At 47.5% G+C, this 13,428-nt stretch overlaps 1 long non-coding RNA gene across 1 annotated transcript; it reads left to right on the top strand.

Moving 5' to 3' along the window:
* Positions 1–403: 403 nt before the first annotated feature.
* On the top strand, positions 404–3,032 carry LOC119277189. Its single transcript, XR_005136981.1, has 2 exons — positions 404–1,221; positions 2,754–3,032. It is a non-coding gene; the product is annotated as an uncharacterized LOC119277189 (long non-coding RNA).
* The last annotated feature ends 10,396 nt before the right edge of the window (positions 3,033–13,428 follow it).

Here is a 13,428-nt window from a genome sequence, read left to right as displayed (position 1 = left end):
CTCCTGGACGACCCAGGACCGGCAGCACCGCCGGCCGATCCTGCCGTTGCCGCACCAGTGCTGCCTCCTCTCGTCGCACGCTCTGGACGGCACCGACTCAGCGACCACCATCCGCCTGCGCGCCCTGGTGGGCAACCAGGCCATGCTGCTGCTGCTCGATTCAGGGAGCTCCCACAGCTTCCACTACAAGAAACCTGTTAATCCATGACGAATTTCTGTTGACGTTCCTAGAAACTGTCACAGATTGGCCAGCTGGGCCTAGCCAGGTCTAAACTTTTTCTTATATAAACTATTCAGACCGTTACGGATGGCTCCTGCTGATGTGTTGTATCCTATATGGCGTCCAAGCTGCTTTCTGATTGGTTCATACCACCCTCCCACGGATCGTGTATAACCACCGTCCATCGCCCCCGGATCCAACGGTAGGCACAGTCACCCCTCTCTCTCTCTCCCCTTTCTTCCTCCACCCCGAGCCGCCGCCGGCTGCTCTTCCATCGAGAGGAACGAAGCCCCTCCCTCCCCTGTGCTCTGTCTTCTATCTCACCTCCCGTGATCTCTGCCGTCCCACCTCCCCCGATTCATCTTCAGATCGAGGCTTCCGGAGGCTGCATCGAGAGTAGCACCGCCACGCCCAACTCCGCTCCCTTCCGGTGCTAATCCATGCTCAGCAGATCTGGTCGCGAAAAGGACGGCGCCCCACCGCCCCTGCTGGATCCGCCGAGCCAGCGGCCGGATCTATCGAGATGCGCCGGGATCCCGAGCCTTGTTCCTCCCCACCTTCTCCTCCGTCGACAGTAGGCAGCAGAGCAAGGCGCGGGCGACTGCTCCGGCCAGAGGAGGGCGTGAGGTGCGACGCGACCTCACTGGGGCGTGACTCCGTCAGCCAGCACCGGCGCCCAACTGGGATCCACCGAACCCAGGCGCGGCCTACGGCGGGCGTGCGGTTTTGAGTTCAACAGGAGAGCTCGCACGGGATTGAGCGCTGCTCCCGTCTTCCAGCGAACCCAAAAGAGAGCAGAGGAGGAGATGACCAAGGGCGTTGGTCCGCCGATCGGCATCGACCTCGGGATGACCTACTCCTGCGTTGGCGTGTGGCAGCAGGTCGACATCATGGGCAGCGACCAGGCCACCATGGCAACTGCACCACGCCCTCCTACGTCTCCACCATCAGAGACGCCGCCAGGAACCAGGTCGCAATGAACTCCACCAACACCGTCTTCTGTACGTGCATCAATCTAGAATTTCTTCTAGTACGCGTCGTCGTTGCTCTTTTTCATATGCACACAATATGATAGTTGGGGTTGGACCTATGATTATTTGAATAATATAATCAGATGTATGTGTCGTCGAATCTGTCACGCAGTCCCTTTTTTATTATTAGTTCATATCTGCATGTCTATTCTCTGTTTTGAGATTTGTTTTGCTATGTTAGGTTCTCACTTGAGAATCGATGCCTTGAATTAAGTTGCGATGCTACCTTAGTATTATATTCCGCTGTTTCAGATTGAACATAGCTTTACTGTAGTATTAGATTCGTAAATTACCATAGGATCAGAATTACGCTATTGATTTATACATATTTTGAATTAAGCTGCATTATTAGATCCCCATGTTTAGTATAGAAGGGATGACTTGAATTATTGTCGCGAAACTACCTTAGGATTGAAATTATGCTACCTAATTTTGTATTTCTGTTCTTTGTTATCCTTTTGGAACAGTTGTTGTCCGCCGTAGCTTACTGAATGTACCTCCTTGTTCTAAAGAAACACCATGCCTAGATTATACTGTATATCTTAGTGGTATTTTGGGAAATTATGCTTTGTTTTAGTAAATCACGAAATTCATTGTTGAACCATGCAACCAATAGATTTAGATAATACCAGCTCATTGAATTTCGGGAACCATTGTCTTTCAAGATGAGAGCGACATAGTTTGAGATGATCTCTTCTACACCCAGATATTTTGATTTTGTATTCAGAGTAATCAAGGAGTGCTGATCTATTCCCTTAAGTAAAATCCAATTAGCTATGATTAACTTATATAATGTCATGAGAAATCTTGTTTCTTAAACATGTACATCTTTAGAAAATGTCTCTATTCATTATCAGTGCACAAATAGCCAGTAAAATTGTTCAACGTGAAGAACAGGGAAGCCTATTGGTCGGTCTGTAGCTCTCTGCTTAAGGATGGCATGCTGATGCATTTAGTCCACTTGAATTATGTAGCTGGTCTTATTTTTGCTAATACTAGCAGATAATATGTAAGTGGTTTATCGTTTCAAACTCCATTTGTTTAGAATGTAGGAATTCCCACAATGGGCATGATTGTAACATCAGCTCAATAGTGATGTATGAAGTTGTTGTGCTGGTGATAGTAGATTCTCATGGATTTATTGGTGCGCTAAAAGTTGTTTTGAAGCTAGTGGAATTTAGTAGTTTCTTTTTTCTGTTTTCTGCCTTTTTTCTTTTCTTTTGCCACTCAGACACACACAACAAAACTTTAAGCTGTGATATATGTTTGACAAGCTGCAGGCTTTTATGATCTCCCTTTCTATCTCATTCACAAGTCACGATACTTCACTGGTCTATTTCATTCATAGAAAATCCTTTGACAATGCCACTCTTTTATACCAAGTGTATGTTGTATCTGAGTATAATTTCTACGATTTCAATAATTCGAAACTTGCTTGTTTTGTTCAAATACATATGACGTGTCCATTATTTTCACTAACATCTTTGACCTTTGTTTTGAAGGTTCGCCACAGTTGAGTATTGGAGATCGTGTGTGATTGAAACATCATTTACATTGATCTTGGCGAGGACAACACATGGCTTGCTGGTCTTAAACATATTTTGTACTGATATTTCTGTAATGTCTCATGTGACGTTTTCTGTAATTTTGACATAGGCTGTTATGGTTCTGCATGGTTCTTGTGATGTTCTAATTGTTGTCTTAATGTGACCTTAATGATGCTTAATTTGTGATTGGTGTGATTGGCATACTCTTAATCAAGATTGGTTTTATTTTTTTAATCTGAATTGGTTCAAATGCTAATGGGCAGCCCAAAATAATAGGGCCAATGATAACATTGTCACACAACTAAAATTTGTGGGCCAACATCCTAATTGGGTCGATTACTTGAAGGCCCAGAATTGAAAGTGGGCTGGTAACTCTAAAGGCCGCCACGTCAGATCCTTGCCAGTTGCCATGTCAGATGATGACATGGCATGCAAGTTAACGCCGTTACCTGCCAGAGATCGGTGACAATCAAAGACCGTCATAGATTTGTGACGGTTCACTTATCTGTCATGAAATGTGTGGTGGTCAAATTATGACGCGACATACATGATGGATTTTAAATCCGTCATGGGTGTCTTTCGATGACAGTTATGTGCTTATGTGTGACGGTATAAATCTGTCATGGATTAACAGATTTCTTGTAGTGTTCGTCAACAAGTCCTTCGTCGATCGCCTCGGGCTGGCAACAGAAGAAATGCCACGGGTGGATGTGCGTGTCGCCAACGGGGATCGCCTCACATGCAACCGCATTGTGCCAGAACTGCAGTGGTGGATGCAGGGGCACACTTTCAAAACTCCAATGCGCGAACTGGACATTGGTGCCTACGATGGCATCCTTGGCATGGATTGGCTCGCCCAGCACAGCCCCATGACATGCCATTGGCAGGACAAGTGGGTCAAGTTCACACACGATAACGAAGAGGTCACGCTGCGGGGCGTGCCCACGAAGGCGTCCACCACTCTCAAGGCGATCAAACCGGATGAGCTGCGCAAGATGATCGCGGGCAACGTTGTTTGGGCACTAGCCATGGTGGACACTTGCGGACGTGCTCCCCCTCCGCGGCGTAAGTGCGCCAGCCAAACGCCGCTCGATGATCTGTTGGATGAGTTCGTCGACGTGTTCGCGGCGCCACAAGGGCTTCCTCCACACCATCAGTACGACCATGCCGTCACGCTGGTCGAGGGCGCGGTCCCGGCGAACACACGCCCGTACCGCTACTCTCCGCTCCAGAAGGACGAGATCGAGCGCCAGGTCAAGGAAATGCTCGACGCCGGTCTGATCACGCACAGCGTGAGCCCGTACGCTGCGCCGGTGCTCCTGGTCAAGAACAAATTTCCCCTCCCCATCATCGACGAGCTGCTCGATGAGCTAGCTGGTGCCGCGGTCTTCTCCAAACTTGACTTGCGCGCCGGCTACCATCAAATCCGCATGCGCAAAGAGGACGAGCACAAGACGGCGTTCAAGACACACCACGGCCATTTCCAGTTCAGAGTCATGCCGTTCGGCCTCACGAACGCTCTGGCCACGTTCCAGTGCCTGATGAACGCCATTTTCGGTAAGTATGTGCGCAAATTTGTGATAATCTTCTTGGATGACATCCTGGTCTTCAGTGAAACCATGGAGGAGCATCTCGAACACCTGCGCCTCGTCCTCGAGCTTCTCCGCGCCCACCAGCTCTACGTCAAGGAATCCAAGTGCACATTCGCCGCCGATCACATCGACTATCTCGGCCACGTGATCTCCAAGGAGGGAGTAGCCATGGACAAGGAGAAGACGAGTGCGATGGAGCAGTGGCCTACTCCGTCAAACGCCACCGAGCTGCGCGGATTTCTGGGCCTCACCGGCTACTACAGAAAATTTGTGCCGCATTACGACATTATCGCGAAGCCACTGACGCAGCTGCTAACCAAGAAGGGCTTCAGCTGGACGGCGCCCGCCCAGGCGGCATTCGAGCAGCTCAAGACGGCGATGGTCACCACGCCCGTGCTCGCGCTTCCCGATTTCGACAAGCCGTTCTCGATCGAAATGGACGCGTGTGACACTGGCGTGGGTGACGTGCTCGTTCAGGAAGGCCATCCAGTCGCATACTTCAGCAAGGCCCTGGGGGTGCGCAGTCAGCAGCTGTCAACATACGAGAAGGAGTTTCTGGCAGTGATGATGGCGATCGACAAATGGCGCCCGTACCTGCAGCGCGGCCCCTTCGCCATCCTCACTGACCACAAGTCCCTGTGCAATTTGGGTGAGCAGCATCTGGAGACAGAGCTTCAACGCAAGGCCATGGCGAAATTGCTGGGCTTACAGTTCAGGTTTCAGTACAAGAGAGGGCTGGACAACGGCGCGGCTGATGCCCAGTCGCGCGTCAGCAAGCAGCTCGATCTGGCCGCGCTCTCGACGTGCCAACCGGCCTGGCTTCAGGAAGTGCTCAATTCCTACTCCACGGACCAGGATGCACAAGATCGCCTTCAGAAGCTCACCTTGGCCAGCCCAGACGAGGACGGCTATGAGCTACATCGCGGGGTGATTCGTCGCCAAGGTCGTTTGTGGATAGGCGCCAACACCGCGCTCCACACCAAGCTCATCGCAACGCTCCACAACAGCGCGGTTGGAGGCCACTCTGGAGCCACGGCGACGTACCAGCGGGTGCGCAAGCATTTCGAGTGGCGGGGCCTGAAGCGCGATGTCGAGGCGTTCGTGCAGTAGTGCACGGTCTGTCAGCAGGCGAAGCATGAGCATTGCAAGCTAGCGGGGCTCTTGGCACCCCTACCAGTACCAACAGCGCCATGGGAGGATCTCACGATGGACTTCGTGGAAGGGCTGCCAGTGTCAGACGGCGCAGACACGATCATGGTGGTGGTGGATCGGTTCACCAAATTCGCTCACTTCATTCCTCTGCGCCACCCGTTTCACGCACCACAAGTGGAAAAGGCCTTCTGGGACAATGTCGTCAAGCTCCACGGCATTCCGGCGTCGATCATCTCTGACCGCGACAAGGTATTCACCAGCAATCTCTGGAAGCAGTTGTTCGCTGGAGTGGGTACCAAACTGCTCTACTCCACGGCGTACCACCCACAGACCGATGGCCAGAGCGAGCGCGTGAACCAGTGCATGGAAATGTACCTCCGGTGCGCGGTGCACGACGCATCGCGACAGTGGCGTCGCTGGCTGCCCATGGCTGAATTCTGGTACAACTCCACATTCCACGCATCGCTCAACTGCACCCCCTTCAAGGCGCTTTATGGCCGGGAGGCCAACCTAGGAGCAATGCCGGCCTGGCCAGCGGACGAGCACGCCGGCGAGGACATGGACTGGGCGGCACATACAGAGCACATCCGCCCCCAACTGGAGCGCGCCCAGCACAGGTTCAAGAAACAAGCAGATCGCAATCGCACTAAGCGTCAGTTCCAGGTTGGCGAGCGAGTGCTGCTGAAACTGCAGCCCTACGCACAGCTCTCGGTCGCCAGCAGGCCCTGTGCCAAGCTCGCCTTCAAGTTCTTCGGGCCGTACACTATCCTGGAGAAGATTGGTCTCATGGCGTACAAGCTTGCTCTGCCGGCCGACAGTCAGGTACACCCGGTCTTCCACGTGTCCCAGCTCAAGCCATTCACGCCCGATTATACGCCGGTGTACGCGGAGCTGCCGCGCGTACCGGACCTGTCTCTGTCATCGGAGGAGCCAACGCAGCTGCTGGAACGACGCATGATGAAGCGAGGGAATGCGGCCATTGTCCAAGTCAAGGTGCAGTGGGGCGAGGGCTCGCCGGCGGCCACCACATGGGAAGATTATGAAGTTCTACGACAACGTTTTCCGGAGGCAGCGATTTGGCAAGACGCAGCTTCAAGCTCGCAGGAGGAGGCTCAATCTTAAGGGGAGGAGAATGTCACACCTGGCCACTTGGCATGTGTGACTTGGCATCCTGCGGGTGGGACCGGTTGAGAGGTTGTGTGTGTGCGTTGCGTGAGTATTTAGCTGGCCACCTGTGGCTGGCTGGGGCATGGATGTAGACCAATTCAAACTCTCTCTCTAATCCTTCCTCTGCAAGGAAAGTTCTTCTTCCTCACCAAGTTTCTCTTCCTCTCTCACACGAGTTCCTCATCCTCCCTCTGATCCCCTTCTCCTTCGTTCGTTACAGATATATACCATTCTCTTAATATTACCTGTCATCACCGGATTTCTTGAAGCTTCTAGTGCAATTTTAGTATAAACTGAAAAAATAAACTCAAAGTTGGCATGTATTAGTACTAAAACATAGCAGTTAAAGTATACCTACTAACATGCCTACTTACCTTTTTTACGAGCAAACTCGCTTAGAAATAAAATTGGAAAAAAGAAAAATATTGTGTTGTCAGGACTGTTATTAGCACCACCTTGATCAAAGCTCCATCGGAACACTCTGAAGTCTGAAGCACATAAAAACAGGACATCACCAAAACCATTCTTACTTCTCGGGCTCCTTTGATTCAAAGGATTCTCATAGGAATTTACCAGGATTAGAATCCTTAAAAAAATCTATCTTGGTTGTTTGCTTCGTATGATTGAATATGAATCATATAGAAATTTTTCTCAAGGATTTATTTATGCTACTTCTCACAGGATTTCTTTATTGATAAAGGACATTTCATTTAGGGACATTTACATCTATGCCCCTAATTTGCGCCCACTCTTAGATTTATCCCTAATTTCAAAGCCTGCTCAAATTTGCCCCTCCGCTGTTAGGTGCACTTACAAAAATGCCCTTCTGGGTCGTTACCGTTCGGTCAAAGCAGGTCAAAGCCGGTCAAAGGGCATTGACCATCCTGAAAAAAATAGCAAAAAAAAACTAAAAATCTGAAAATTTGTGAGATCAAAGATACTCATGTTAGCAAGGTGCGTGCAAATTTTCGTGCTGTTTGGGCATTCCAGGAGCTCGTGTCAAAAGAAAAGAAATAAATATGTAAGCATGTGAACAGTAAATTCAAAAAATAGCAAGAAAATTCAAAAAATATGAAATTTTTTGGCATCAAAGAGGCTACGGTCTACAAGCTGCATGCAAATTTTTGTTGTGTTTGGACATTGGAGGGGCTTGTGGAGAAAAAACCAAAATTTGGCTCGGGAAAAAACTTGGGAAAAAATGACTATTTTGTTTTTTATTGCTAGAGCTCCTCGCATGTCATTTGATCACAAAAACTTGCAAGCACCTTGTGCACCCAAGCCTCTTTGATGCCAAAAAAATTCATATTTTTTATTTTTCTTGCTGTTTTATTTCAAATTTACTGTTCACAAGCGTGCATACTAACTGTTTTTCCTCGCCACGAGCTCCTGGAATATCCAAATAGCACGAAAATTTGCACGCACCTTGCGCACATGAGTATCTTCGATCTCACAAAACTTTAGATTTTTTTTAATTTTTTTGCTATTTTTTCAGGACGATCAAAGTTGTTTGACCAGACGGTAAGGGCGCAGAAGGTCATTTCTGTAAGGGCACCTAACGGCGGAGGGGCAAATTTGAGCAGGCTTTTGAATTAGGGGTATATCTGATTAGGTGGTTCGAGTTAGGGACAGAAATGCAAATGGCCCTTTCATTTATATCGAGGTGATACAACCAAAAAAATGTCCGTTCTCTGCATAGCACGATAAACACGTTCAACACAACCAAAAATATTTACAGTAATAACTAAAATTTCAGCCTAAGGTGGGGGTAGATCCTATGTGAAGATTACACCGCCATTTATGAAGAGAGAAAACCTCTGTGGCCACATGCTTCAGCCATCATAAAAAAGGTCTTTGTCCTTCGGCCTCCACAGGATATACCAAGTACGAAGCCATCACGTACATGCATGAATTACCTCCACAGGAAATGAAACACATTTATTATTGAAAACCACAATTCCTGATAAGTCACAATCACTACAAGAAAAAACCCTATAGGCAACCACTAGTGGCGCGGGGACACAGGGTGAGCTCCTACTTACTTGTAGCGTGGGGTATAAACTCTGAACTGCTACTAAGTTGTTAGTAGTAGCGCGGGTTATAAATCCGCGCTGCTACTAACTGGTTCCCATCGTGCATCCCGGGACATACCATAGTAGTAGCGCGGGGTATAAACCTCATGATCCTACTAAGTTGATAGTAGTAGTGAAGTGGTCCCCCCGTGCCACCCAGGACATGTCATGGTAGTGGCAGAGGGTATAAACCCCAGGCTACTATTATCGACCTACCAACACATGTGTACACATAGCGCGTGAAGGCCCAAAACCCAAACTCACACTCTCCCGATTCCCCTTCTCCCTCCCACCAGCGATTCCCTTCCTCACCCATCGTCGACCTAGCACCTCGACGCCTCCCCCAAATCCGGCGACCTCCTCTCCCATCGCAACCCCCCTCCCTTCCACCTTCCTCCTCCTTCTTTGCTGCTAGAAGGAGAGGGAGATCCAATATTGCATCGTCCATGGTGGCGGCCAGATCTGCCATGGACGCAACCACTTGCACCTCCTCGCCGGGATAGGGCCTTGTGAGGACATGCAGACGCCATGGTCAAGGGTCCCACGACAAGCAGCAACATGTCACTAGGCGTTGACTCCGACTCCAGCGGCCAATGGTGAGTTGCTCCTCCTACTCCTCTCAATCTCTCTCTTCTTCTTCTAATCTTTTTCTCTTCTTTTGTAGCAACAATAGAGGATAGGAGCGGGGACGAGTTGGGTGGCAAAGCACCATCACCATGGATGATTTCATCCCCTCTAGGGCCAGCATCTACCATGGATGGAGAGGATGATGACGCCCAACAGTAGCATCCATGGATGGAGAGGATGATGACGCCCAACGGCAGCATCCATGGATGGAGAGGATGATGAGCCCAACAGCAGCATCCATGGATGGAATTTATTTTTTAATTCCTAATTAGTTAGTAGTAGCGCGGGTGGCAACCGCGCTCCTGCTAACTAGTTAGCTGCAGCGCGACCCGTGCCACTTCTAGACCTTTACCCCGTGCTACTACTAACTAGTTAGCTGCAGCGTGACTCGCGCTATTGCTAGGCCTTTACCCCGCGCTACTACTAACTAGTTAGCTGTAGCGTGACCCATGCTACTACTAGGCCTTTACCCTGCGCCACTACTAGGTTTTTCCCTAGTAGTGAATGCCCAACATAAGGCAACAACCCCAACAAGAATATGTGCACAAAATTGTCTGTTGATATCCCACAATCAGTTGCCAAACATATTATGTGCACTATGTGGGGGTAAAGATTTGAAGCTACGTGAACTATTGAACTATGGCCCACACTCTGAACGAGCAAACTTACACTCAAAAGGTGTTTAATAGACTCATCATGTTGACAAAACACACATTTCTTGCTACATTGCCAATTGCGGCATGACAGGTTATCTCTAATTATGATCACACCTCTGCTTAGAAATCAGAGGAATATCTTCACTCGAAGAGGAGTTTTGAGCTTTCATAATTTATTGTTATCAACTGGAACATCGGTGTGGACAATCGTGTCGTACTAGGACTTCACCGGAATCCTTTTTTTTGCGATACAATACAATCAAACTAACCAAAATCATGTAGGATCAAGATGATGATCATGACATTTCAATCCTTTGTTTTTTTCTATTCGCGCTTTTTCTAGAATCCTGTGAAACAAACATGCCCTAAATCATACTACATCCATACAGCAATATTTCTCTCCCGCTAGGCCACCAGACGTCATGTCATCTACTAGGTCGATGGTGCTGGAGGTTGGCTTTGTGTTGTTCCAGGAGGAGCTCACGGTGCCCAAACCAACCGCCTCTCGTGTAGATGGAGTCATTTTTTAGTCAGGTTTCCGGCCCAGTGTCACCCGACCCGCATGCCTAGTTCTCTTGGCTGGACCAATCATCCTTCTAGACCATTTCACAAGCCAGCCGAAAACAAGGCTGAATTATTCAGCCCCTCACATCCAGCAATAAAAATAATACAGCACATCACAACACTCCATGAGTGGGGAGAAACTTCTCTGCGTGAGCTGGGCAACCACTGATCAGAAACAAACCCTGACGTCAAATTAACCAATGGCCTGTCGAAGATTAGGTGGGCAGAAATTGTTTGTTGATACCCCACAATCAGTTGCCAAACATATTACGTGCACTATGTGGGGGATAAAGATTTCAATCTACGTGAACTATTGAACTATGGGCCACACTGTGAACGAGCAAACCTAAACTCAAAAGGTGTTTAATAGACTCATCATGTTGACAAAATACACATGTCTTGCTACATTTCCAACTGCGGCATGACAGGTTATCTCTAGTTATGATCACACCTCTGCTTAGAAACCAGAGAAATATCTTCACTCGAAGAGGAGTTTTGAGCTTCCATAATTTATTGTTATCAACTGGAACATCGGTGTGGACAATCGCGTCGTACTAGGACTTCACAGGGGAAAAACCTTTTTTTTGCGACACAATACAATCAAACTAAGCAAAATCATGTAGGATCAAGATGATGATCATGGCATTTCAATCGTTTGTTTTTTTATTCCCGCTTTTTCTATAATACTGTGAAACAAACATGCCCTAAATCATAGTACATCCATACAACAATATTTCTCTCCCACCAGGCCACCAGACGTCATGTCATCTACTAGCTAGGTCGACGGTGCTGAAGGTCGGCTTTGTGTCGTTCCAGGAGGAGCTCACGGTGCCCAAACCAACCGCCTCTCGGGTAGATGAAGTCATTTGTCAGTCTGGTTTCCGGCTCGGTGTCACCCGACCCGCATGCCTAATTCTTTTGGCTGGACCAATCGTCCTTCTAGACCGTTTCACAAGCCAGCCGAAAACAAGGCCGAATTATTCAGCCCCTCACATCCAACAATAAAAATAATACAGCACATCACATCACTCCATGAGTGGGGGAGAAACTTCTCTGCGTGAGCAGGGCTCCCAACGATCAGAAACAAACCTTGACGTCAAATTAACCAATGGCCTGTCAAAAATGGGGTGGGCAAATAATTGTTTGTTGATACCCCATAATCAGTTGCCAAACATATTACATGCACTATATGGGGGTCAAGGGAATACTTTGTTTTTGCCACTCTAGTTTTTGCCTACTTTGCTTATGCCATTCTAGAATTTGACTTCTCACTTTTGCCACTCCTACCTTTTGAGAATACATCATAAATGTCATTGGATGGCAAAAGCAATAATTTTTTATTTCAGTTTTGCCACTCTTAGATTTTGAAATGTATCATAACTGCCACTCTGAAAATTTTGTTTTTGCCACGGAATGGCAATTGTGATAATTGTCAAAAGCTAAGGGTGGCAAAAGTGATATGTCAAATTCTAGAATGGCATAAGTAAAGTGGGCAAAAACTAGAGTGGCAAAAACAAAGTTTTCCCTAAAGATTTCAAGCTACGTGAACTATTGAACTATGGCCCACACTGTGAGCGAGCAAACTTAAATTCAAAAGGTGTTTAATAGACTCATCATGTTGACAAAATACACATGTCTTGCTACATTGCCAATTGCGGTGTGACAGGTTATCTCTAGTTATGATGTTGCTGAGAAACGAGAGGAATATCTTCACTCGGAGAGGAGTTTTGAGCTTCCATAATTTATTGTTATCAACTGGAATATCGGTGTGGACAACCGCGTCGTACTAGGACTTCACAGGGGGAAAACCCTTTTTCTGTGGCACAATATAATCAAACTAACCAAAATCATGTAGGATCAAGATGGTGATCATGACATTTCAATCATTAGTTTTTTTTCTATTCCCGCTTTTTCTAGAATATTGTGAAACAAACATGCCCTAAACCATACTACATCCATAAAACAATAATTCTCTCCCACCAGGCCACCAGACGTCATGTCATCTACTAGCTAGGTCGACGGTGCTCAAGGTCGGCTTTGTGTCGTTCCAGGAGGAGCTCACGGTGCCCAAACCAACCGCCTCTCGGGTAGATGAAGTCATTTGTCAGTCTGGTTTCCGGCTCGGTGTCACCCGACCCGCATGCCTAATTCTTTTGGCTGGACCAATCATCCTTCTAGACCGTTTCACAAACCAGCCGAAAACAAGGTCAAATTATTCAGCCCCTCACATCCAACAATAAAAATAATACAACACATCACAGCACTCCATGAGTGGGGGAGAAACTTCTATGCGTGAACTGGGCTCCCAAGATCAGAAACAAACTTTGACATCAAATTAAACAATGGCATGTCGTCGATGGGGTGGGCAGAAAATTGTCTGTTGATACCCCACAATCAGTTGCCAAACATATTACGTACACTATGTGAGGGTAAAGATTTGAAGCTACGTGAACTATTGAATTATAGCCCACACTGTGAACCAGCAAACTTAAACTCAAAAGGTGTTTAATAGACTGATCATGTTAACAAAATGCACATGTCTTGCTACATTGCCAATTGCGGCGTGACAGGTTATCTCTAGTTATGATCACACCTCCGCTTAGAAACCAGAGAAATATCTTCACTCGAAGAGGAGCTTTGAGCTTCCATAATTTATTGTTATCAACTGAAACATCGGTGTGGACAATTGCGTCGTACTAGGACTTCACAGGGGGGAAATCCTTTTTTTCAACACAATACAATCAAACTAACCAAAATCATGTAGGATCAAGATGATGATCATGACATTTCAATCATTTGTTGT

Source organism: Triticum dicoccoides, chromosome 3B (genome assembly GCF_002162155.2).
Source record: "Triticum dicoccoides isolate Atlit2015 ecotype Zavitan chromosome 3B, WEW_v2.0, whole genome shotgun sequence".
Taxonomy (NCBI): Eukaryota; Viridiplantae; Streptophyta; class Magnoliopsida; order Poales; family Poaceae; genus Triticum; species Triticum dicoccoides.
This window is presented reverse-complemented; position numbering and strand designations above follow the sequence as displayed.